This window comes from Notamacropus eugenii, chromosome 7, assembly GCF_028372415.1.
Source record: "Notamacropus eugenii isolate mMacEug1 chromosome 7, mMacEug1.pri_v2, whole genome shotgun sequence".
In the NCBI taxonomy this organism is placed as follows: domain Eukaryota; kingdom Metazoa; phylum Chordata; class Mammalia; order Diprotodontia; family Macropodidae; genus Notamacropus; species Notamacropus eugenii.
This window is the reverse complement of record NC_092878.1, coordinates 52,580,393-52,608,252: the sequence shown is the minus strand read 5'-3', so window position 1 is coordinate 52,608,252 and position 27,860 is coordinate 52,580,393. Positions and strand designations below refer to the sequence as shown.

At 41.7% G+C, this 27,860-nt stretch overlaps 2 pseudogenes; one reads left to right on the top strand and one right to left on the bottom strand.

Moving 5' to 3' along the window:
* Nucleotides 1-3,379: 3,379 nt before the first annotated feature.
* On the bottom strand, nt 3,380-5,736 carry LOC140514381 (polyadenylate-binding protein 1 pseudogene; annotated as a pseudogene).
* A 73-nt stretch (nt 5,737-5,809) lies between these two features.
* LOC140514382 (sodium/nucleoside cotransporter 2-like) overlaps nt 5,810-27,860 on the top strand; it is a 37,334-nt pseudogene continuing 15,283 nt past the window's right edge.

Genomic DNA, 27,860 nt, shown 5'->3' with positions numbered 1-27,860 from the left:
TCTTTGAAAGAGGCAGAAAAAAGCTATTCCCTTTTATGAGGCATGAGGAGTAATCTAGGATGCCTCTGGGTCCGGGGAGGGAGGGAGTTTCCTGCGATTTGGAGCCCAGAAAGGGTAGACTTGTCATGACGTGAGTTGATTTTCTTCATACTAAAGACCATCACGTGCTGAGTGCATCCATTGAACAAAGACAGGTTGTACCTGGAACCAAGGTGTCCCTCCTGGGTTGGGAGTGTAGGAGCTGGTGAGAAGAAGCTGAGGCAATTTTACTGTCTTGCTATTTGGTCTTTAACAAGGAGGTGCCAGCAGCCTTTCTCCAAGGCAAGGCAGTTCTACAAAACTCCTGCCCACTTGTTCCAGAGAATCCTATTGAATCTCCTATGCACAGGTGAGCCATTCTGAGTGCAGTTTTTTTTTCAGATACTGAGAAGTGAGAAAACAAATCACTCTGGGATTGGTCCTGTATCACTGTAAAACATGTTGCTAGGTGGTCCACTGGACAGAGTGCTGAGTTTAGAGTCAAGAAGACAGGAGTGAAAATCCTTCCTCAGAAACTTACTGGATGTGTGATCCTGGGCAAGTGACTTAACTGCTCTGTGTTTGTTTATGGGGAAACAATCCCCTACAACATACATGGCTGTTGTGAGGCTCAGTCAAGTAAAATATGTAAAGTACTCTCAAAAATTCTTTTTAGGTTTCCTGCAATGTCTTTAGTCACAGTTGAAGTAGTAATATTGGAAAATATTAGTTCTCCATAAATGTATGAGCAAGTCACTTAACCCTGTTTGCCTTAATTCCTTATGTATAAAATGAGTTAGAGAAGGAAGTGATAAGCCATTCCAGTTTCCTTGCCAACAAAACAAACAAAAAATGGTATCACAAAGACTCAGACACAACTGGAACAACTGAAGAACAACCAGAAAATATATAGAAACCGTTTTAAAAGCCTAATTTTTTAAATGAGAAAAATTATACATTTTGTAATCATTAACTGACTGGTTGCCATTCCTTTTTACATAATGTCAACTAAACTATTTCTGAACTTGATGCAATAAATCTGTACCTTTTTAGTTAGAGAAGAAAATTCGGCTCAATTACAAATATCATTACCAAAGTTTAGCTTTTTAATCAAGTAATGTATTAGCAATTATCTAATTTCAAATTAAACTCCTAGAACTTGGCAAAGGTGATGTTTCTGTTTTTAAAATGATTTCATAAAAGTATTTTTTGTTGAATGGAAGAAGATGAGAAATTTGTCTAGACTGATGCACCACTCCACTAACAGTGTATGCGTAATTTTCTTTCTATAACTCCTATGGGACTATTTCCATATATTCTCAATTCTTCTCAGCTTCCTGATACTTTCTGATTTTAATATCTGATAACTAGATTACATTTGATCTTTCTCCATGTAAGGGGTATTCAAAGGCTCCAAAACAGCCAGATAGCTCTAGGATTCAGTGTTTCCCAATTTTTTTTCCTCTCCAATCCTTTCAAATTTCCTGTGTAGATGAGTTTAGAGGAGTCAAAACCCGGGAATCTAAGTCCAGAGGGTCAACTCATTATCATTCCTATCTAGCCAGATTCCTGGTCTTTTACAAGTATGAAGACATATTAAGAAAAGCCTTCAGACTTTTGAGTTCACCCTTCCAGGTGCTTAATACATGGTGGTTGAAATCAATTGCATTTGTAGAGTCACCTGACCAAAAACTGCGTGGACATCCCAATAGCAGCAGGCCAAGTGCTCCCTACTAGTTGTAATTTTCCATGAACTGAAGGGGCCACAAGAAAGGAAATCCAAATCTGGGTTCAGGCTGTCCCCCTTTACCCTGTGCCAAGTGTGGTGAGGGAACCCAAGATGAGATTCTGCTTTCCAGTCTTTCCTTCAAACCCTATTCAGACCTAAGGGCTTTACTGACTCTTCTAGCAACTGGTCAATTCTTCCCTCTGTCCATGGCAAGAAACTTATTTCCTTTTCCTCTTTGTTAGACCACAGGTCTTGAGCTGGAAGGGAGCTCAGAGATCATCCAGTGCAGCCTCATTTTACAGTTGAAGAGACTGAGGCCTCCATAGGGTGCCTTGTCACCCAAAGGTGTTGAGTGTCAGAAAGAGGGGATGAATGTGGTTCCTGTGACTTATTAAGTATCTTTTACCTTCCACCCAAATAACAGACTTTCCTTTTCCCTTTTCTCTCTCTCTCAGGTTCTGCCTTTTGACTATGCACCAACACGAACCTCTCTGTCTTCCTGGAGCTATCCTATTCCATAGGAGGAAGGGGAGAATGGAGGACCTAATGGAGAATGGAGGACTGCTCAGTAGCCAGTCTGACTGTTGCTCAGGCTGACATACCAGTGATCTTTTGTACTTGCCTTCGTTTGGAATGCTACTCTGGCTGCACCTGCTGAGCTAGCCCACTGAGAGCTAGATAGAAGTGACTGAAAGCAATGCTATGGTTTACCGAAGCCTCCTCCCCAAGTCATCAAACAAGAACATCCTTCTTCAATGCTCTAGTGGTCCCTGGAAGGGATTGACCCTTCTCCTCCCCCTATACCTTTCAGTGTTGCTGAAAGACCCACAAATATCTCAGGCTTTACCTGCAGAGCCAGATGCTCTTGTACTCTGCATGCTGGGGTCCTCTCATGTATGTCTTTGCTTTCTCTTGTAATAAACTAAGTTGATACCTGACCTGGCCAACGTCTCATTTGGAATCAAGAACTCTGGTCAATAGTCTCCACTCACTGGCCGTAAAGGAAAGCTTTCTGGATTAGCAGTCAGAAATCCCAGGTTTCATTCTCACCTGTTTCTAACTATCTGTGCGATTCAGTTTTCTCATTTGTAGGATGAACATGTTGGTCTTACAGCTCTAAATGTATGATCTGTTGACACTGTGTCATAGGAAAGCACTTGAAAAAAAGTATTCACAAGTAAATAGATTTTGAAGCTGAGGATGTAACCTTTGGACCCACCACTCCTTCCCTTTCCTCCCCCCCAACCCCTAGAGTGGAGAGAGGGGAAAGGAATAAGGTTTTTATTGGGGAGTCAGGGTGGAGCAAGGAGGAGTAGAGTGGGTTGGATATTTACCCAGGGCTTGCAAGAGGTCTGAAAGAACGCTAGATACTGGCTGCTTCTTCCTAAGGTGGAGACGGACCTGATAGAGGAAATCTTGTCCTATGCCTTGGATTGTCGAGCTGGGAATTGGAAAGCAGTTCCTCCTTAGAGACTCAAGCTCTGCCAAAACCTCTGCCTGGGGAACTCCACAGTTTCTTAAGGGAGCTGCTTGGTTTTACAATCCATTTGTGTGAAGTGTTTGCAAAAGCTTCCTCTCTTCACTTTTGGGTGTTCAAGAAAAGTAGAATTTCTTTCCTAATTAGCTTTTTTTTTCAAAGTTTCCTTTCCTTTTTTAATTTATTTTATATTTTGCAATGTTTTTTCACAATATTTAAGTTTTTCGATGTTTAGATATTTTTCTTCGGTGAAGCAGAGGTTCCATTTCTTGATCTCTGATCTTTTCTTCTAAACAGTTGGAACACCAGTGGCACTATTAACTGTTTTCTGGGCAGCTTCTTTAGCTTGGTGAGCTTGCAGTACGGCTACAGCTTCATCAGCCTTAGAGCGAAGAGATTCAGGAGACTCAAGAATATGAAGAAGCTCAGAGTTTTCCATTTCTAGCAACATGCCAGTGATTTTCCCAGCCAGGGTAGGATGCATGGCCTGAATGAGTGGAAACAGCCTTTCACCCAACATCTGCTTTTGCTCTTGAGGAGGGGAGGATGCCAACATGGAAGCAGTTAAAGGTTCCTGACCTTGCACATGAACAGCAGACTGCTGCATGGTAACCTGTGGTTGTGCATTAAGATGCTGTTGAGGATTTCAAACACCTGCAGCATACTTATACTGTGGAACTGTGAGGACAGCAGGAGTAGCTGCGGCAGCAGCTGCTGCAGGACCTGGACCCATTGTCTGAGTTGATGTATTTGCAACACGCTGTGTTGACATGACTCGTGGAACCTGTGAAGAAGCTGGTCTCATTGTATTAAATGGTGGCCTAGGAGCTGCTGGGCGGATAGCACCGGGCATGTTCTGGAATGGATGAGGTCTGGCACCCTGAGCAGTCCAGCGAGGACTTGGTCTGAGTTGGGCAATTTGGCTAGCAGGATAATATGCTGCACGGTTCTGAGTCTGAGGAATAGCTGCCATGAAGTAACCTGAAGGAGGCTGATAGGGGTTGATCACAGGGTTGGGCACAGCTCTGACACTTGCCATTCTCTGCATATACTGGTTTGTGAGCTGTGCCTGCTGCTCCTCTTTGCGCTGGGCTAAAGCTACATACAATGGCTTAGTGGCAACAATCCTGCCATTCATTTCTGTGACTGCTTTGGTGGCTTCCTCTGGCGAAGAGAAACATACAAACCCAAACCCTTTGCTGCGGCCACCTTCCATCATCACCTTTGCACTAGTGATTGTACCAAATGGTGAGAACTCCTTTCGCAGACGTTCATCATCAATACCATCATCAAGATTTTTCACATACAGGTTAACACCCTGGTATCTGGTGATCCTATCCTGCTTCATTTGTTCAAATTTGCGCTTGAGTTCCGCTTGTCTTTCCACTTTTTTCTGAGCTCGGCGAACATAAATCTGTTTTCCATTCAGTTCTTTTCCATTCATCTCATCTACAGCTTTTTCTGCATCTTCATGTCTTTCAAAGCTCACAAAGCCAAAACCTTTGGATTTTCCACTTCCATCAGTCATTACTTTTACACTTAAGGCAGGTCCAAACTTGCCAAAGAGGTCCTTAAGTCTTTCATCATCCATGTCTTCACCAAAATTTTTGATGTAAACATTAGTGAACTCTTTTGCTCTAGCTCCAAGTTCTGCTTCTCTCTCTTTACGGGATTTAAATCGACCCACAAAGACTTTTCGATCATTAAGAAGCATTCCATTCATTTTTTCAATAGCTCTTTCAGCAGCTTCTTGTGTCTCAAAGTGTACAAATCCATAGCCCTTTGACCCATTTTCATCACACACCACCTTACCAGAAAGGATGTTTCCAAAAGCAGAAAATGTATCAATACTTTATTATCAATGGATTTATCCCAATTTTTGATGAATCTATTGCCCACACCACTTTTACGTAGTGATGGATCACGTTGAGACCACATGATACGCACTGGCGTATCTAATGCCGGCTGCTGGAAGTTGACACAGGCCTAGCCCAGGGAGCGGCGAGTGATCATGTCCCTGCAGACCTGGACGGAGAGGATGGGCCCGGCGGGGCTGAACTTCTCGTAGAGCATCGCCTCGGTCACATCGGGGTGCTGATCCCCCACGTAGAGCGAGGCCATAGGGGAGCTGGGGGCGCTGGGGTTCATCTCGGCGCCGCCGCCCGAAGGGCCACAAGCCGCGAACTTTCCGTGGGAAGAGGTAGGGGAGTGTGGGGAGCCGGAGTCTGGAGCTGGGGTCTGTGGGGGAGGGGAGAGGCCAAGAGCAAAGGGAGAAAAATCAACCGGAATCGAAAATTACTCAACGGGCACGGAACGGGTACGATCCGCCGCCGGCTGCCGGTGCGGCTTGCTCAGGGGCTGGCTCGGGAGCTGGCTGTGGTCCTGACGGCGGGGAAGGTCTGTCTCTTCGTTCCCTCTCGGAGCTGCTGCGGGGCCCCGGGCGGCGGGTCGGTCTCGGCTGCTTCACCGGGTTATTTTATAAAAGAGGGAAAAAAAATAAAAGTCTCCGGCGGGGGAGACGCGGATTTTTTATGATTTTTTTGTGGGTTTTTTAAAAGATTTTTTTGTATTTTTTTAATAATAAATGTGTGTTCCGGGCCCGGAGCACACACTCCGCACTCACAGCACTAACCGCGGGGGAGAAGGGCTCCTAATTAGCTTTTAATGCAAGTTGGAGCAAGAAGAGGAGAAGGCAAGGACAGAGATGGCACACCCATTTGGCATCATTCATCTTCTAGGGGATATCTGAAGCTGCACATTTGTTCTCAACCCAGCTCTGGGTCTTTTAGTAAAAGGTTTGTGTTTATGTATGTTTTTGAAGGGCAACGGGAAAAGGGGAGAAAAAGAAGGTGGGGCATAATTAAATTCCCCCTCCTCCTCCCCAGTCACGACTTTATCTTCTCACCCGTTTTCTCTGCTGGGTCTTCTCACTCAACTTCATGTTCACTGCCTCAGAAGCACTCTCCCAAAGATGTCCAGGACACATCCAGCAGAAACTCACACATTAGGGTAAGCAAGAGGCCTAATTGATAACTAAATCAGTCAATTCTATTACTGTTCTGGTGAACCTCATTTTATGCAGTGTGTTCCTGATACCTATCCTTGCTTCTGCTGTCTGTTCATGTCTTTTAAAAAATCTAAAGTGCTGTAAGTTACTTACTCTTGCCTTTGTTGCCTCTTCATGGATTTTAAAACCTGAGGTGGTTTATAAATCTAAGGTGGACATTTACATGAATCTTTTTAGATAATGTCCCACACTGGTTTACCAGAAACATTTCTTTAGACAGGATAGGATGAGTTGGTTGCTTTGGAGGGGCAACTAGATTCCAAGCCCTTAGACAAAGAGAGAGCATTCATAGCTGTTTTATGGGAAAGGGTCTCAAGGAAAAGTGGACAAGCAAACAATATTATACTATAGTCCTCAGCATATCTGCTTCAGCCTTGGAACTCTCCCCAATTTTGACTTTTACTCTTTCATATCTTTCACACTCACACATATATACTCACACATACTCTTTAGTTCATACTCAAATAGGGACACCTTGTACAACAAGAATTCATAAGTCATTGTACAATTTGCTTGGCTCATCATGCATAACTGTTTCTGCTATTCTGTGCAATTTCATGTGATACGTGAATGGATAATAAACTGTTATGTCCCCTCGCATTTTTATTCCCTCATTCCCTTAGCCGTGTCAGTCTCCTGGTTCCCTTAATCCATTAATCCCCTTGACTCCATTGGCTCAGTTTTCTCAGCCACTGTCCCCTGGCTTCATTCCTTCTCCTGTTTTCCTTAATATCCCTTTCTTGCTCTCTTATACCTCATGCCTCCTCCCCACCCTGTTCTTTGTGATCCAGTGACAGTGATCCTTGCTGTTCCAACAAGACAGCCATCTTCCAAGTGCAGGCATTTTCACTAGCTGTCCCTCATGCCTGCAATCCTCTCCCTCCTCCTCATCTGTGTCCTGCCTTCCTTTGCTGCCTTCAAGTCCTAATTGATATTTCACCTTCTTCCTAGTTCCTTCTCTGTTTAAGTAGAGAGGTGGCTTAGAACATACAGTGTTAGATGTGGAGTCATGCAGACCTAAGTTCACATCTGTCCTCAGGTAACTGTGTGACCCTTGGTAGGTCACTTAACCTCTATTTGCCTCAGATTTCTCATTTGTAAAACTGGGACAATAAGAGTGCTTACCTCCCAGGGTTGTTGTGAGGATAATATGAGAAATTTGTACAGTGTTTTGCAAACTTGAAAGTGCTACATAAATGCTAGCTCTCTAGGTCTGGGTGATTATCTCTGATTTATCAGGTATACATTGTTTGTACAGTGCACTTGGCATGTTATATCTCCCATTCGACTTTGAGTTTCTTGATAGCAGGAACTAATTTTTTCTTTTGCCTTTCTTTGGAACTCCCAGGCTTAGCAGAGTGCCTGGTACATGCTAGATTCTTAATAAATGGTGGTTGACTTGACTTGATGCGTCAGTAAGCCTAGTTGAGGAAAGGTTTCTGTCTCTATTATGGGTCGTTCAACTCAATCTTTAATCTTGTATTTTTTTAGCTTACAGAAAACTAATGAAAGATGGAAAAAGAAAGAGAGAAAGAATCTGTTTCACTCTCTCCAAGAAAGAATTACATGGACAATCAGGGACTGGATATCATGGTAATTTGGTTTTTTCTTATATAAAATATGTGTTGGCCTCAACATCATGTCTAAACCATTGCTCTTCTCTCTCACTTATGTAGTCTTTGTGCATACTTATAGGTGGAAGAATGAGATATTGCAGAAACAACAAGGAATGAAGATACAGGAATCAACTTGGGGAATACACCAGAGCTTTCTGCTTTCCAGAGGTGTAGTATGAAATTTCATGGGGATGAATATAAAGTCCTAGAAGAATTCAGAAATACCACTGTACCTGTAGTTTTTATTGCCTGTCACCCATATCTGGGGCCCTCCCCCTCCTTATCCTCACCTTTCCTAGGTTCCTTTCCAGGTCAAGTCCAGCCTTGTTCAAGAAGCATTTCATGGTTGGCCTTAATTTTAGTGCTTTCCTTATGTGACTATCCCATTTATCCAGCATACACTTTGTTCATACTGTTTGTGTCTTCTTTGCATTAGACTGTGAGCTCCTTGAGGACAGAGAATGCCTTTTGATTTTCTTTGTGTTCATAGCACTGTGCACAGTGCCTGGCACGTGGGAGGTGATCGTAGGCAAACTGACAAAGTGTACTGGATAGTTTTTGTGAGACTTGTTTGTGTGCAACTGTGGATTCTGGGGTTTAAGTGGCCCACAGTTTCCATATGAGTCAAAAGTATAACACAATAGGCAGTAGAGACTGTCCAAACAAAGGGAAATGAAAGCCAGGTTTCACTCTGTCCTGGTCAGACCACCACCAGGGCTATTGAGCTCAATTCTGAGCACTACATCACATTTTTCTTCTCTCTTTCCTTTCTTTCTTCCTTCCTTTCTTTCTTTCTCCCTTCCTTCCTTTCTTTCTCTCACTCTCTCTCCCTCCCTCCCTTCCTAACTTCCTTCCTTCCTTCCTAACTTCCTTCCTTTCTCTCTTTATTTATTTATTTATATTTTAAAAATGTATTTATTCTTAGTTTTCAACATTTATTTCCAGAACATATCGAGTTCCAAATTTTCTGCCCATCTCTCTCTTCCCCCCATCTCAAGACACCATGAATTCTGACTACTCCTTCCCCCAATCTGCCCTCCCTTCTATCACTTCCCTTGTTTCCCTTATCCCCATCTTCTCTCTTTTCTGGTAGGGCAAGATAGATTTCTGTACCCCATTATCTGTATTTTTTATTTCCCAGTTGCATGCAAAAGCAGTTCTCAACATTCATTACTGAAACTTTGACTTCCAACTTCTCTCCCTTCCTCCCTCCTCACCCATCCCCACTGAGAAGGCAAGCAATTTAATATAGGCTATAAATGTGGAGTTATGCCCAAGGCTTCCATAATAGTCATGTTGTGAAAGACTAACTATATTTCCCTCCATCCTATCCTGCCCCCCCCCCATTTATTCTATTCTCTTGTTTGACCTTGCCCTCTCCAAAAGTGTTTACTTGTAATTCCTCCCTCCTCCCACTTTCCCTCTCTTCTATCATCCCCCCCACACCTACCTCTTCCCCTTCTCCCCTGCTTTCCTGCAGTGTGAGATACATTTTCATACCAAATTGAGTGTGCATGTTATTCCTTCCTTAAGCTAAATGTGATAAGAGAAAGCTTCACTTTTTCCCTCTCACCTGCCCCTTCTTCCCCTCCAATGAAAACTTTTTTTCTTGCCTCTTTTAGGAGAGATAATTTGCCAGATTTCATTTGTCCCTTTCTCCTCCCACTACATTCCTGTCTCACCCCTTAATTTTTTTAGATATCATCCGTTCTCTGTGCCCTCTGTCTATATGTATATAATCCCTTCAATTACCCAAATACTGAGAATAGTCTCAAGAGTTCCAAATACTATCTTTCCATGTAGGAATGTAGACAGTTCCACTTCAGCAAGTCCCGTATGATTTCTCTTTCCTATTTATCTTTTCATGCTTGTCTTGATTCTTGTGTTTCAAAGTTCAATTTTCTATTCAGCTCTGGTCTTTTCATCAAGACTGCTTGAAAGTCTTCTATTTTGTTGAATGACCATTTTTGCCCTGAAGCATTATTCTCAGTTTTGCTGGGTAGGTGATTCTTGGTTTTAATTCTAGTTCCTTTGACTTCTAGAATATCATACTCCAAGCCCTTCACTCCATTCATGTATAAGCTGCTAGATCTTGTGTTATCCTGACTGTAGTTCCACATTACTCAAATTGTTTCTTTCTGGCTGCTTGCAATATTTTCTTCTTGACCTAGGAACTCTAGGATTTGGCTAAAATATTCCTAGGATTTTTTCTTTTTGGATCTCTTTCAGGAGGTGATTGGAGAATTCTTTCAGTATTTATTTTACCCTCTGGTTCTAGAATATCAGGAGAGTTTTCTTTGATAATTTCTTGAAAGATGATGTTAGGCTCTTTTCGTGATCATGACTTTCAGATACTCCCATAATTTTTAATTTGTCTCTCCTGGATCCATTTTCCTGGTCTGTTGTTTTTCCAATGAGATGTTCCACATTGTCTTCTATTTTTTAATTCTTTTGGTTTTGTTTGTAATTTCTTGGTTTCTCATAAAGTCATTAGCTTCCATCTGCTCCACTCTAATTTTTAAAGAACAATTTGCTTTAGTGAGCTTTTGAACCTCCTTTTTCATTTGGCCAATTCTACTTTTTAAAGCATTCTGCTCATTATTGGCTTTTTGGACCTCTTTTGTCATTTGGGTTAGTCTATTTATAAATGTGATTCTTTCTTCACCATTTGTTGAGTCTCCTTTAGCAAGCTGTTGACTTGCTTTTCATGATTTTCTTCCATTGCTCTCATTTTTCTTCTCAGTTTTTCTTTCCCTTCTCTTACTTGATTTTGAAAATCCTTTTTGAGGTCTTCCAAGGTCTGAGAACATTGCATATTTTATTTGGAGGTTCCCAGTTCATCCCAGGTGGCATAATCAAGGGAGAGGACTATCCTCCTTCTGGCCTATGCTCTAGTCTCTGAGCAACCACAATCACTGTTTTCTGCCCAGGATATGTTAGTAGGGTTCCCTCTCCAGAGCCTCCAGAAGTTCCACCATGCCTGTATTCCTCCTCCCCCAGGACATTCACTCAGAACTGAGATAGAGATCATCTGCACAATTCCCCCAGGGTCTTTAGGCCCAGTGCTCCAAAAATGGAAGCTGCTACTGCACTGGCTGCCACCACCGTGGGGCTGTAGCTGTGGCCAAATCCTACTCCCTTCTAACCCAGGTGAAAGAGCTTTCTGACTGATCTTTGAAGCTGTCTGGTGTTTTTGAGTTGAGAAAACTGGGAACCGCAACTGCTGCCCATGATTCTGTGCCCTGAAGCTTGCTCCACTCCTGTCCCAGCCAAGGCTGGGCTGTACTCTGCTGTGAGCCCTGTGTGATAGACCTTTTCTGGTGGCCTTCCAGGCTGTCTTGGGCTGAAAATCTCCTTCATTTTGTCATTTTGTGGCTCCTGCTCCTCTGGAATTTGTTTAGTTATTTTTACAGGTATTTTATGGACTATGGGGGTAGAACTAGAGCAGGTCCATCCTTCTACTCCCTGGTAACTGCATTTTAGAAGGAACACTGACAAAATGAAGGAGTCCATAGGAAGATGATGACAGGATGGTAAGGTTGGGGGTGGGGGGAGCAGGAATCAGGTGAGCATCAGTTTAGAGCTGGTAGGTGCCTCAGATAAAGGATAAGAGACTAAATCTGAACAATGGCCATTCACTATGATTGCCCCAGATTTGGAATTACTGTGTGGGAGGGCAGATCTGGAACTCTACCTGTGTTCTCTTAGCAGGTGCCACTTTCCATAGCTATCCTAGTACTTAGTGTTTTCATCCATACTTCTTCAAGTCAAACCTTTATTCTTCCCAGAGGTTCACTTCCCTAATCTAGACTCTAGAAGAACCCACTGGGTTCCAATTTCCTGGATGCCCCTTTATACTTTAACCGCAAATGCTAGATTATCCTCTCTCTCCTCTCTCTCTTTCTGTCTCCTCCTGATCCTCCTCCTCTTTCTCCTCCTTCTCCTCCTCCTCCTCCTCCTTCTTCTTCTTCTTCTTCTTCTTCTTCTTCTTCTTCTTCTTCTTCTTCTCCTTCTTCTCCTTCTTCTCCTCTCACCTTCTCTCTATCTCTCTGTCTCTCTCTGTCTCTCCCTCTCCCTCTCTCCTCTCTGTTGTTCTGTCTACATCTCTGTCACTCTCTTCTGTTTCCTGTCTCTCATATCTCTGTCTCTTCTCTATTTCTTTTTCATTCTTTTTCCTGTCTGTCCACTCATCAGATTGTGAGTTCTTTGAGAACAAGGACTTTCTTTTGCCTCTTTTTGCATCCCCAGCACTTATAAGAGTGCTTGGCACATAGGGGTAACTGATAAATATTTATTGACTGACTATTTCTTTCTCCATCTGCAACCTTTGGTTTCACCCCTATTCAAAGGCAGCTTGTTATAGTGGAATGAGTATCTAGGTTCAAATGCTCACTCTGATGCTTCCCTTTTTCAGCCTAGGCATAGGCCAAGACCAAGTTAAGTCAGTTAGCGTCAGTTTATTCAGGGTAAAATGAGGGAGCTTTTCACGTCCCTTCTGGCTCTTTTCCTATGATCTTGTGATGCCTGTCTCTTCACATTCGGCCACTTCCCCCTCAACTGATGCAGCCTTAGTTGCCTAGACACACTGAGCAATTGAATGACACCCTCCTACTGTCCACAACAAAAACTCTCCCTGGAAAAATCGTCATCCTCAAAGAGTTAGCAGTTGAGCTCCGAGAAACAAGGTTTGCTTTTTGCCTTGTAGGTGTAAAGGAAGCTCAGAGATATCAGGGACAAATGAGGAGGGGCCAGTGAAGAGACAGGATCATTCTGAAGCCCTCATCCTATTAGGCACCTCCCAACAAACCAGCCAAGTAGAGAAAACCCCCTCCCTCACTGGAGTTTTCCAGTCTGTAAACACATTTCTGGTGGATTGTTCCAGGGTGTGTATCTGGGGGGAAGAAAGCCCAGAAGGGCTTCTTGGGAGACCTTTACTTTCCCCCACTTCAGAATGTAACTACTCTGCATTTAGTGACCTTAGGGGACACCAATGAGTGAAAACTTTGTTTGAAAGAGGCAGAAAAAACCTATTCCATATTTTGAGGCATCAGGGATAATCTGGGATACCACAGGGTCCAGGGTGAGATGAAGTTTGTTGTTGTTTGGGGCCCAGAAAGGGTAGATTGGACACAAACAGGGTCAGTTTTTCTTATACCAAAGACCATCATCTTTTGAGTGAATCCACTGAACAAGGACAGGTTCTGCCTGGAACCAAGGTGTCCCTCCTGGGTTGGGAGTGTAGGAGCTCTTGAGAAGGAGCTGAGGTAATTTTACTTTCTTGCTATTTGCTCTTTAATAAGGAGGTGTCAGCAGACTTTCTCCAAGGCCCGACAGTTCTACAGAACTCATGCCCAGTTGTTTCAGCACATCCTCTTGGGCCTCCTATGTACAGGTAAGACATTCTGAGTGAAGTTTTTCTTCAAATACTGAGAAGTGAGAGATGAAATCACTGTGGGATTGGTGCTGTATCACTATAAAACATGGTGCTAGGTGGTGCAGTGGATAGAGTGCTGTGTCTGGAGTCAAGAAGACCTGAGTTAAAATCCTTCCTCAGAAACTTCCCATCTCTGTGATTCTGGGCAAGTGCCTTAACTGCTCTGGGTCTGCTTATGGGAATAATGCCCCCTGTAACACACAGGGATGTTGTGAGGCTCAAGTTAGTGAAGTATACAAAGTACTCTGAAATACTCTTTTAAGGTTTACCAGAATGTCTTGTCACTTTAGTTGAAAGTACTAATTTTGGAAAACATTAGTTCTCCATAACTATATGCGCAAGTCACTTAACCCTATTTGCCTTAGTTCCTTGTCTGTAAAATGAGCTAGAGCAGAAAGTGATAAGTCACTCTGGTGTAGCTGCCAATAAAACCTTGCCAATCATGATAAGTCAGACATGACTGAAACAACTGACCAACATCAACAATAAAACATATAGAAATCATTTCCAAAATCTCATTTTTTTACATGACAAAAATTATACATTTTGAAATCATTTACTGAGTGGTGGCCATCCCCTTTTATATAACATTCCATCTCTCTCTATATGCTTCTGACCTCCTTCCCTGTTGCTGAACTCGATGCAGTAAACCCCTACCTCTTTTGTTTACTGTATAAAAAATAGGTTAAGTTTTAAATATCATCACCCAAATTTAGCTATATAAGTAAATAATGTAGTAGCAAATATCTTATTTCAAATTAGTTTCCTAGAACTTGCAAAATAGATGTTTCTGTTTTTAAATAAATTAATAAAAGCATATTTTTCTGAATGAGAGCACAGTAGTTAGAAACTTAGTGCTCCAATATGAACTAGACACTTTCCTTCTTTTACTTTTTGAGAAAAAAGCTTGGGAAACTGTATACATATTTCATTAATTTATGCAGCAATCTCTTTTTTTAATTGTCCCAGAATTTTAGTGAACTTATCTGGTCAACTAATCAACCTGATATCTCAGGACAATAAGAATTATAATCCCCAGCCAAAACTAAATGGCCCTCATTTTGCATCCCACCACCACATTTGTCTTCCAGGCTGTTTAGATGTGTTACTAAGAACTGTTGCATTATCTTTTAACTTTATGATTTGTCTTGTAGCTCCTCCAGTCTCTTCTCTTTTTTAATACTTTTGAAATATTTTCTGAATGACACCAGTTATTTGCATCTGATCTTATACATGCCTAATTTTGTCATTTTCAGATCCAAATCTTGATCTGCATGGACACCTTAAGGAAAAAAAACTCCTCTTCTTCATCTGAATCTTCTTCCAAAAGACTTTTTCCTTTACTTTTCATGAATTTAGTAACATCCTCTTCTTTTGGGGGTTAATGAAACTTAGAAGGCATCTTTCTTACTCAAAAAGTTGTTTTCTTTCCCCCAACTTTAACAGCGAGGTCTCTGGTTGTCCCTCAGAGCCAGAGTGGGTTGAAGTGGCCTGGACAAGGCTAAGGTGCACTGGGGAAGTGAAAGGAAAGAAGGAGGAAGAAGAAAAAGGGGAGGAAGTGAAGGAGAAAATGGCCATGTGCCAGAACACAGCTTTGTCTATTCTGCTGCTTTTCCAGATCAGTAAGCTATCCATCCCTTTCCACATTTCTCTTTTTTCCCCAATAATATTTTATTTTTTCCCAATTACATGTCAAAACAATTTTTAACATTCATTTTTTAAAATTTTGATTTCCACATTTTCTCTCTCCCTCACTCTCTGATCACCATTCCCTGAGACAGTAAGCAATTTGGTATAGGTAATATATGTTCAATCATGCAAAAAATATTACCATATTTGTCATATTTAAGAACTCGAACCAACAAAAAATTCCTATGAAATAAAAATACAGAAAATGAAAAATACTATGCTTTGATGTGCATTCATACTCCACCAATTATTTTCCTGGATGTGGACAGCATTTTTCATTCTGAGTCCTTTGGTATTGTCTTGGATCATTGTATTGCTGAGAAGAGCTAAGTCATTCACAACTGATCATCATACAGTATTGCTCTCACTGTGTCTAATGTTCTACTGGTTCTGCTCACTTCACTTTGCATCTGTTCATATAAGTCTTTCCCAGTTTTTTTTTAAATCAGCCTGCCTCTCATTTCTTATAGCACAATGATATTCGATTGTAGTCATATATATATATATATATATATATACACATATATATATATATATATATATGTAATCATAACTTGTGCAGCCATTCCCCAATTGATGGACATCCCCTCAATTTTTAATTATTCGTCACTAGAAAAAGAACTGCTATAACTATTTTTGGTACAAATAGACTCTTTGGTCTTTTTGTTGTTGTTCAGTTGTTAAGGTCATCTCTGACTCTATGTGATCCCATTTGGGTGTTTGTGGCAAAGATACTGAAGTAGTTTGCCGTTTCCTTCTCCAGATCATTTTACAGATGAGGAAACTGAGGCAAACAGGGTTAAGTGACTTGTCTAGGGTCACACAGCTAGAAAGTGTCTGAGGCTAGATTTGAATTCAGGTGTTCCTGACTCCAGGCTCAGCACACTATCTATTTCACCACTTAGCTGCCCAAGAAAATCTTGAAATATTATGTAAATACTGGTTATTATGATGGCTACATCAGTGGGTGGTAGAGTGTTAGAGTTTTTATTTTGTTTTTGCTATCAAACAACCTAGTAGGCTATGTTCAAATCACGTCTTATTGGCTTAAGTGAGAAATTTTTTTAAAAAGAAAGAAAAATGAGAAAGAAACATCAAAGAATCATCACCTTGCTCAAGGCAGGGTGGGCTCCAAAGAAGAAGCTGTGAAGGCCTCAGTGTTTCCTCTGTGAAACAGATGACCTCCAGTGTTGAGAGGCAGCATGTCATAGGGCACAGGCACTAGACTTGTGGTCAAAGCCCATCTCCCATACTTGATAGTGACGTGGCCCTGGGCAAGTCACTGAACCTTGTCCATCACTTGGGCAATAAATGATACAGTGAAAAGGATGTTTTCAGAGAAACAGTGTGAAGTGATACAGAGTGAAGTGAGCAGGGCCAGGAGATCAGTTTATACAAGGACAACAATATGGTAAAGACAAACAACTTTGAAATATTTAAGGGCTTTGATCAATGTAATATTCAAACATGATTTCAGAGGATTCATGATGAAACATGCTACCAACGTCCTAGACTTGAAGTGCACAATGAGACATATATGCATGAACATGTATTTATATATTTTTTCTTTCAGACATGATCAATGCAGAAGTTTGTGTGCTTGATGAAACTTATTTCTAACAACATTTTAAAATTCTCATTTAGGGGAAGGGCTGAGATAAGAGGGAGAAAGGACAGCTTTTTGTTGATTGAAAAAATAACATTTTTAAAGAAGGAAAGAAAATGACAGATATCTGAGCAATTCAGCTTAGGTCAAAGGCTGTGTGATGTCAAGGACCAGGCTGAGCTTGAGAGATTCACTGTGGGTCTTTCTTGCTCAGATCCTTCAAACCGATGGCAGAAATTCTAGTTCCCCCTTTCAAGTCCATTCCCTGACCTTTATCCTTTTGTCTTTGAATTGTCTTTAGCCTATGCTGCCTACCTCCTGGCAGCCTGTATCCTGGATTTCCAGAGAGCCCTGCCTTTGTTTCTCCTCACCTGTTTGGGCCTCTTCTTCTTGGCTTACAGTCTCATTAAAAGGCATTTTGGGCAGAAACTGTTGAGATATGGGAAGCCTTTTGGAAATTCTCAGCTGAGGCTTTGGCTAAAATGGTGAGTAAGAAGAGAGCTTCAATGGCCAATTGCCCCACAGTTTTGTTATCTTTGAGATTCTATTACTACAGATTATGGAATTCTTTTCCACCTCTCTCCTTTGTCCTCTCTCTCTCTCTCTCTCTCTCTCTCTCTCTCTCTCTCTCTCTCTCTCTCTCTTTCTCTGTCTCTGTCTCTGTCTCTGTCTCTGTCTCTCTCTCTCTCCCTCTCCGTCTCCCTCTCTGTCTCTCTGTCCCTGTCTCTCGGTCTCTCTCTCTCTCTCTCTCTCTCTCTCTCTCTCTCTCTCTCTCTCTCTCTCTCTCTCTCTCTCTCTCTCTCTCTCCGTCCTATGACAGATTATTGGTGGATTCACTGGGGCCATTGTGTTTAGCCCTGTCCCTTGCATCCATGTAGGTTAGCATGCCTGAAGGGTCTAATGATATTTCAGGGAAGGAAATAAATTGGCTCACCATTCCAATGTCCATATCAGGAATCAGAGAAATGACAATCCAATGCAATGAAGTAATTAGACAATGAACAGAAAACCTTTGGATAGGTCATTACTCTGTTTTCTGTGCTACTTTCATCCTGGTCCAGAACTTCCATATCTTGCCCATATTCCTGCATCATATGCACAGACTTCCTGGGACTATTGAGAGTGCTGACAGATCTGCCCTTTACAATTCTAGAATTTCTAGCAGCACACTTACTGCTTAGCCAGTGAGGAATGGGACATCATTTCCAACAATATGGTCTTTTGAAAGGGTAATGTGCAAACTCTGATACTCCTCCTGTTTTTGAATATTCCCTATCCTCTTAAAGTTGTTCAATGGAAAGCCCAGGGATAAGGGGCCAGTGAGAATTTATAGTAGCCTGAATCTACATAAATCCATCATTGGGAGACACTATGATACAGTAGAAAGGGTGATGATTTGAAATCAGAGTATGTGGTTTGAATGCTGGCTCTGAAGATTATAACCTATGTGATCCTGGGCAAAGCACTTACATTTCTCTTGACCTCAGTTTCCTATCTGTAAAATGAGGAAATCAAGCTAGATGATGTCAAAGACCCTTCTGCTTCTACATCAATGATCCTTTCAACTCCAATCTGAGTCCCTGAGGTAGGTGGCATTATAGCAGATCCAGGCAAAGAGAGAATTTTTTATTACGTTAATAAGATAATGTACATCAAGGAATATGTAAACCTGAAAGCATCATATGTGTCAGCTAGTATTATTAGATTTTGAAATAGTAATAAAAATGCTATAGCTGACATCTATGTTTGTACTTTCAAGTTGGTCAAATGTATTACATGTTATCCCATTGGAATAAGAAGCATGGAAGAGGGATTGCTTTGGAGTCAGGAAGACCTGAGTTCAAGGTTTGCCCATGCCACTTACTGACTTGTATGACCATGGGGAAGCACCCTCTCAATATCTGGGGCAGCTCTCTAAGATTGTACATTACAGTCAAGTTACCAAGTTGCACTGGCAGAGGGAGTTTGTACACTCACATTTCCCCATACCAGTGAAACCACAGGCCCCTTCAGAAATTATTATTAGTAATTGTGAGAAATTATTTCGCATCTCTAAATTGCGTTACACCGATTCTGGAAATGGTTTTTATTTGCTGATTATAGTGGGTTTTCATTGAGAATAATTACATTTAAGACTTCACTACTATGCCTGTAATACCCTTTTATCTCTCAGCTATTCAAGTGAGTACTAGCCTCTCTTACTTTCTCTTTTCAGGGGTCTAATGGCAGTTGCCTTGCTTGGTCTCTTCCTGTGGCTGGTCATCGACACTGCCAGAAGGCCAAAGCAGCTCATTTCTTTTGCTGGAATCTGTATGTTCCTTATCATTCTCTTTGCCTGCTCCAAAAACCATTTTGCAGTAAGTCTTGGGTTTATATATAAGGCTAAGAAAGCTCCCCCAATGACTTCCTATTTAATTACTGGGAGGCCCTTCAGGTGGCTACCAGGAAGGCGATGTGAACTCTGACTATTTACCCATAGAACCAATACTGAATCAATAAATATGTTGGTGTGAGGTGGGGAGTCAGCAGGGAGATAAGCAATGCCAGGGAGCCTTACTGAATCCAGTCCTGTTCTTTTTTGATCAGGAGGAACCAGGAAGACTTTAGTATTTGGGAGTGCTTAAGAATTCAGAAAACAAATCAAACAAGTCAAATGCATGGACCAGAAAACTCTATGTTTAATTAAACAGCATATGGCATGAGCAGAATCTTTCTGGCTAGATTCCTAAAGGACAGCAGATTTTCATACTGTCTATCACAAAGTACAATTTGTACATACTTGTGAAATATCAGAAGTGCAATTTTATCATGGAAACTTAGCAAAACTATCTTTTTAAAAGTTGTCTTATAAACTCTTAGAATGCCTGGTTCTAGAATGACCCCAATTCAAGCCCAGGGAATAGTCCCAGGGATCCCAGAGGCTCTGGATGGGTGTCACCTAACCATTAACCATGATTTCTGAAATTATTCAGGTTAGTTACCTCTGTGTTTTTCTGCATGGCATTAGACTGCTAGCAGGCCCTCAGGCTGTATCTAAAATCTCAGGTTGCCTCTAGTAATGGATCAGCTATGATATTTGAAATGATATACAGGTATGATGGGCTCTGTTAAGAGGTGGTTCCCCTTTCTTGGAGGTCTTCAGGTAGAGGCTGGATGACCACTTGAGCATGTTGTATTACAAGGTTCCCTCAAACTCTCAAATTTTGTCATTCTGGCATAGGGACCTAGATAAGAAGGGGAAAATTATATTGTCATCTCCATTTTGCAGATGGGCAAACTGAGACAGGGAGGTATTTCCCAGGATCATACAGCTACTAAGTGTCTCAGGAAGGATTCATACTTAGGTCCCATCTCTTTTCACTGTGCCATTTAACTGCCATTTCTTAAACCCAGGTGTCCTGGAGGACTGTGTTTTGGGGTCTTATGCTGGACTTTGCTCTTGGCATCTTGGTTATCCGAACTGATCCTGGATTTGCTGCATTTCAATGGCTTGGTCAACAGTTTCAGGTATGGGAAGTTGAGCTTTAGGTTCTATTGTACTCAGGATTCTGGAAAGAGAGGGGTTGAGAGAAGGGAGAAAGGGAAATTCAGATCCTATCCTGAGTACTAGGGAAAGATCTCAAAGGAGGAGATCCAAATACATAAGGAGTTTACAAATGAATTATGAATAAGGCCATGAGATAGACAAGGAGAAAGGCAGAGCCAAGATGGCGGAGTAAGAGCCAACATGTTTGCTTAGATATTCCAACATACCCCCTCCACAAGAAACAAAAAACACACCAAACAATTCTAATCAGGAAAGTCAAGATAGACTGGGAAGATTTTTTTTTTACTCCCTCCCTATGCCAAGGACAGAGGTCACTGACTCAGATCTAGAAATGGCAGAACCAGTTAGGAGTCAGTGACATTTATTTTATTCTGTGGTAATGGATTGTTCTACCAAGGAACTCAGAGCCTGATACTTCACCAAAGGCCCTGAATGTCTTCCCATGTATAGACACTAGAAAGGAAAACTCATTGTACTTGGTAGGTAGGCAGGTGACCTACAGCATGTGTGTCCTGGCCAGAGAGCATGAGTCCACAACATGAGACTGGTGATCACTGGACACATCCCTGAAAGGCAGACAACCACATACCAGATTCCTAATAGTCTCAGAGGTGACCCCATCATAAGTAAGTCCAGTAGCAATGTTTGGATGTTCTATGCATACCACGATAAATGGGATTATTAACATTGTCACAGGCCTTGACTGGGCCCTGCTTTGAGTCACCACAATAAGCCTCCCAATTGTGTAACCCATGAGCAGAAACAGAGGTTAGTGGTGGGTATGATTCATCTTTTGCCTCTTGACTCTTCCTCCTTTTGCCTTGTTTTTCTTTCCATTTAGGTTTTCATCAGTTACACAGGGGCTGGCTCCAGTTTTGTCTTTGGGAATGTTCTCATCAGTGATGTTTTTGCCTTTCAGGTAACACCTATCTTTGTGGGTAGAAATGGGTATTAAGTGGATAGTGGCTGAGCCAGAGTGTGTGTGTGAACGAACACATGTGCATGTGTGTGTGCATCTATGTGTGTCATGTGCATCTGCATGTGTGTGTGTGTGTGTGTGTGTATGTGTGTGTGTGTGGTGGGATAATGACTTTTCACAACAGGGTTTAGTTTTGGCCACATCAAAGCCCTCACAGTTATGAAGAAAATGAACTGTCCTATGAAGTCAGGCTTGCCAAGTCAATCTGGCAATATGATCTCAATTGTATTTCAATAGGTACTAAAAATAGCAAGGATCTTAATTCCTCATTGGCTAAGCTCTCATTCTGCTCCAAGCAATGAGCAAAACATAGACAGGAACAGTGAGACAGTCCTTGCTATCTAGAAAGTCCACTCTCCAGTTGGGGGAGATAAGACAAAACACAGCTGAACTACACAAGTTTATAGCAGGGTGGATGGCAAGGCCCAGGTGTCTTTAGGGGACTACATGGTACTGAAGCAGAGGATAGGTAAGACCTAGAGGACCTTGGGAGGCAAGGACAAGGGCAGGAGGCAAGGCCTGGGGATCTTCCATGTCACTGGAAGAAACAGAGTTGTTAACTTCCATCTCATTGAAATCTTGTAGGAATTTAAGCAGCAGAAGTGGGAAGGGATTGCATCCCATAAGGTTTTTGGACTGAGGGACAGTCCTTAGGTGGGGGTGTGGGGGCAGAGGAAGTGGAAAGACAAAACGCGGAATAGCACCCTTGGGTTTCCTTTGATGTCTATCACCTTCAGAAACTACATTCACTTTTGGTGAAAAGTAAGATTCAAATAACTTTGGTACAGTTTCACTTTCCTCCTAAATTAGCTTGTACTTAATAGTCATGGAGAATTTGCTCTGTGCTAGGCACTGTATTGGACCTAGTGTTCCCAGGGTGCTTTGACCTGCTGAAGTGCTGTGGCATAGAGTCATCATATAATCAATCATTCAATCAGCAAACATTCATTAATCAAATATTATACCTGTGTTCCAGGCATTGTATAAAGACCAAAATGGAACAGTCTCTGCCCTCAAGGAACTTATATTCTATCAGAGGAAACAAAATGTACATCTCTAAGTCTACAAAGAAATAAATAACAAAAGGAAAACAAGTAAATGGTCATGGGGTTAGAGGATCACAAAGAACTGGGTAGAATCAATAAAGGTTTCATTTATTATGTGACCCTTGACCTAAGCTTTGAGGCAAATGAGGATTCAAAGAGATAGAGCTGAGTGCATTCTAGGTGTGGGGGTCTACCTGTGCAAAGGCCCTTTGAAGGGTGATGGAATGCCATGTCCTGGGGGCAAAAATTTGGCTATTTTGACTGGACGGGACTGTAATGTAAGTGAAGGGGAGTTATCTGTCTAAAGTTGTAGGAAGGAGATCTAAATATCACATCTCATCTCTTAAATGCCTCTTGCCATTCTCCTTCTAGGTCTTACCAATCATTGTCTTCTTTAGCTGTGTGATGTCCATCCTCTCCTACCTGGGAATCATGCAGTGGGTGATTGTAAAGGTGGGTCCTGTTCCCACTCAGGTCATGAGATAACCCATTCTTTGTGATCTTTGGAACCCAAACAGGTGAAATCTCAGGGTTGAAATGCTTTAGAAAGTACTCAAGTCTGGGGTATAGCTATGTCTGTACACATAAATACATATGCACGCACACACACACACACACACACAAACACACACACACACACACATAAATAGCTGAAGTAGAATTCAATGTTATATCCTTCCAAGTAGCACCAGGACCAATTTCAGTAAATTAGGCTGCTCTATTAAATTAATTTTTAAAAAGAAATAAATTCTTTTATTCAATTGACTTTTTCTGGTATTTAAAGCTTCAGATATTCCCAATAAAGAGTGTGCCTGATTCATGTAATTGAACAAATCTGTCCTCCCTGACCCAACACACAATAATAACTCACAATTTATATGAACTTCAAAGTTTTAAAAGTCGTTTACTTAGGGTTATCTTTTTTATTGTCATAACAATCTTTGACCTTTCTGGGTCCCAAGTCCCTCATCTGTGAAATAAGGGGGTATTGCAATGATATGTTTCTATTTTTTCTTTCTTAGATGGCTTGGATTTTGCAAATTACCTTGGGTACCACAGCCCCAGAGACCTTGAGTATGGCAGGGAACATATTTGTGGGTATGGTAAGGAACACATAACCTCTTCCTATCTTTACAGTCGTAGTTTCACATACATTTGATGTTCTTCAGCCAGATTCTTGACTTCCTTAGGCAGAATGGCTAGAGACTACCTTGGCTTCGTTTTATCCCAGGAATCTCAAAGCACTTCCTGGCTTAAGTATCATTGTTATATCCTTAGCCCCAGGAATACAGGGATGGGTAACGGGAAGAGAGGAAAAGTTGGCCCCCGAATTGGTCTGCCCTTAATGCAGTCAATCCTCAACTTTCATGAGAGTGCCATTCCTAGAAAATAGTATGAAAGTTAATAACATGAATGATAATAAATTGGACCTATGATTAATAAGGGGTTAAGTTCCTGTTACCACTAAAAACTGTAATCTTCCTCTAGAGACAGTTGAAAATATACTTTTCTGCATACAATTCTTTACAATAAAACCTTACTTCTGAAAAACAAGGGAGAAGTTGATGGCACTTTAGTTACTGCTGTCAAAAGACAGAGCTCTCAATATCACTTCTGACATCTTTTATGGCCGATGGACGGCATTGGAGAGTGTGAAGAACTCTCCAAGTTAAATGGTCCATCAGCTATGTCTGATTCAGGGGCTCTTTGAGATCTTTAAGGATTTGAGAGTATGGGAGCATAGCAGAGGCGAGTTCATGTTTAGTGTTGAGACTGCAATCAGTGTCAGCATCAGCAGCTTCTATGTCTCTAGCCAGCTGGTTGTTTATGCCAACATCCCATTTAAGCTTGGAAATTGTGACTGACACAGTCTTGGAAGCTAGTTCATTATCATCGTCCTTGCTGGCCTGAAAAACTTCCAGAGTCAACTCATCAAACTCCTCGTTCATCAGCTCCTGGGATTTTCTCCTGCAAGATGCCAGAGACATCTTCTTCCATATCCTTGGACCTTTGCCTCCAGAGGTGTGCACTAGACACACATTTGGTTCAACGTTCGACCTCACTGTTTCATCACCACTAGCTTTACTAGAAAGTTTCACATTTGTTAAACCATTCCATAACTTAAAACAACACACCCACCCCAGGCTAGCTTACACAAAGATTCTTATTTTCTTGGCCTATTGTAACATGCTTATAAACTTGTTGGGCCTTCAAGTGGGTGGTTGCCATATTGGCTACTCTTATTTATTCTTTCATCATTTCATTTAGCCACAAACTTAGCCACTTTTTCATTTATTTCAATTCCCTCATCATGCATTTCAGCATTTATGTTAGCACTTTCTGGAAGGGATTCGCACACATTTAGGAACACTTTCCTCCTTTTTGTGGATGTAAAGAATCATTGATTCATTAACTCTAAACTTCTGATGGACAGTAGCCACAGTCATTCCAGCATGAAGTTTATCTCCCACCTTTATTTTCTCACTAAGTCGAATCACTGACTCTGGCATGCCTGCACTTAGAACCAATGCACTTGCACTACTTTTTGGGGACATAATTTCAACAGAAAACTTGAATTTTAAAGTCAAGCAATGAAAATATGCAACAAATGGAAGGGAGCTCTTTACGACGGTAGGATAAACAAAATGAGTGAAGCCTCTAGTAGGATATCAGCTGCTCCCCAACTTACCCATCTCGCCTCTCATCTTGAAAGTCTTTAGTAAAAAGTGACTGATAGCTACACACTCTTATTCTCATCTATTTATTTATTTAACTTTTAGCATTCATTTTCACAAAATTTTGGGTTCCAAATTTTCTCCCCTTTTGTCCCCTTCCCCCACCTCAAAACACCGAGCATTCTAATTGCCCCTATCAGCAATCTGCTCTCTCTTCTATCATCCCTCTCTGCCCTTGTCTTCTTCTTCTCTTTTGTCCTGGGGGCCAGATACCTTTCTATACCCCTTTACCTGTATTTCTTATTTCCTAGTAGCAAGAACAGTACTCAACAGTTGTTCCTAAAACTTTGAGTTCCAATTTCTCTTCCTCCCTCCCTCCCCATCCCTTCCCTTTTCAAGGCAAGCAGTGCAATATAGGCCATATCTGTGTAGTTTTGCAAATGACTTCCATAATAGTCATGTTGTATAAGACTAACTATATTTTCTTCCGTCCTATCCTGCCCCCCATTGCTTCTATTCTCTCTTTTGATCTTGTCCCTCCCCATGAGTGTTGACCTCAAATTGCTCCCTCCTCCCCATGCCCTCCCTTCCATCATCCCCCCCACCCTGCTTAACCCCTTATCCCCTACTTTCCTGTATTGTAAGATAGGTTTTCATACCAAAATGAGTGTGCATTTTATTCCTTCCTTTAGTGGAATGTGATGAGAGTAAACTTCATGTTTTTCTCTCACCTCTCCTCTTTATCCCTCCACTAATAAGTCTTTTACTTGCCTCTTTTATGAGAGATAATTTGCCCCATTCCATTTCTCCCTTTCTCCTCCCAATATATTTTTCTCTCACTGATTGATTTCATTTTTTTAAGATATGATCCCATCCTCTTCAATTCACTCTGTGCACTCTGTCTCTATGTGTGTGTGTGTGCATGTGCATGTGTGTGTGTGTAATCCCACCCAGTACCCAGATACTGAAAAGTTTCAAGAGTTACAAATATTGTCTTTCCATGTAGGAATGTAAACAGTTCAACTTTAGTAAGTCCCTTATGACTTCTCTTTGCTGTTTACCTTTTCATGCTTTTCTTCATTCTTGTGTTTGAAAGTCAAATTTTCTTTTCAGCTCTGGTCTTTTCATCAAGAATGCTTGAAAGTCCTCTATTTCATTGAAAGACCAATTTTTCCTCTGAAGTATTATACACAGTTTTGCTGGGTAAGTGATTCTTGGTTTTAGTCCTAGTTCCTTTGACTTCTGGAATATCCTATTCCACGCCCTTCAATCCCTTAATGTAGAAGCTGCTAGATCTTGTGTTATCCTGATTGTATTTCCACAATACTTGAATTGTTTCTTTCCAGCTGCTTGCATTGTTTTCTGCTTTACCTGGGAACTCTGGAATTTGGCCACAATGTTCCTAGGAGTTTCTCTTTTTGGATCTCTTTCAGGCGGTGATCTGTGGATTCCTTGAATACTTATTTTGCCCTCTGGTTCTAGAATCTCAGGGCAGTTTTCCTTGATAATTTCATGAAAGATGATGTCTAGACTCTTTTTTTGATCATGGCTTTCACGTAGGCCCATAATTTTTAAATTGTCTCTCCTGGATCTATTCTCCAAGTCAGTTGTTTTTCCAGTGAGATATTTTAGATTATCTTCCATTTTTTCATTCTTTTGGTTTTGTTTTGTGATTTCTTGGTTTCTCATAATGTCATTGGCCTCCATCTGTTCCATTCTAATTTTGAAAGAACTATATTCTTCATTGAGCTTTTGTACCTCCTTTTCCATTTAGCTAATTCTGCTTTTGAAAGCATTCTTCTCCTCATTGGCTTTTTGAACCTCTTTTGCCAATTGAGTTAGCCTATTTTTCAAGGTGTTAGTTTCTTCAGCATTTTTTTGGGTCTCCTTTAACAGAGTGTTGACCTGTTTTTCATGCTTTACCTGCATGTCTCTCATTTCTCTTTCCCGTTTTTCCTCCACTTCTCTAACTTGATTTTCAAAATCCTTTTTGAGCTCTTCCATGGCCATTGGGTGGGCTGGGATACAGAAGCCTTGACTTCTGTGTCTTTCCCTGATGGTAAGCATTGTTCTTCCTCATCAGAAAGGAAGGGAGGAAATGCCTGTTCACCAAGAAAGTAACCTTCTATAGTCTTCTTCTTTTTTCCCCTTTTCTGGGCATTTTCCCAGCCAGTGACTTGACTTCTGAATATTTTCTTCACACCCACCTCGCCTGCAGATCTGCCCAGCCAGCACTTGGGGTGTGAGATTCAAATGCTGCTTCCCAGCCTTAGGGCTTCGGCAGGGGCGGGGATGCTATTCAGTGTGAGAATAAGTTCAGGTACTCAGGTTGGGCAGGGCTACCTCACAGGCTTAGTTACCTCAGGGGATTTATGTGGAGACATTCAACAATGTATCCAAGCTCCTGCCTGCTTGGGGAGCCCTGGTCTGCTCCCGCCTCTGCTGCTGCCTCCCAAGGGGGCCTGAGTTATGGGGGCACCCCACTCCCCTCTTGGCAAGCTGAGAAGACCCTCTCACCAACCTTTGGGACCTGTGGGTGGAGGGACCCGGGCGGCCGCAGTAGATTCTGTCCCTGAAGCCCGCTCAGATCCACTCCTCCACTACACTCGGTGGCACAGCCAAGGCAGGGCTGGCCTCAGCTGCAGGTATGGGGCATGACAGACCTTTTGCGAGAGGTTTTCAGGGCTCTCTGGAACAGAAATCTTCATCACAGGAACTGTGTTTCTCCCTCATTCAATGTCTTAGAAATATCACCATACAGTTGGTGTTCAATACATGCTTCTGACTGAATAACGGGATAATAGGACTAGTGTCTCATCCAATGGCATAGAGTTAATGACAAGATAGACCTTGGCTGTAGGTCTATACTTCATTCAACATCCAAAGAACATTTATTAAATACCTAGTTTGTAGTTAGATGTACTATGCTCAGAAGGCACAGAAGAAATATGAGAAATAGTGTCTTCATTTAGGAGCT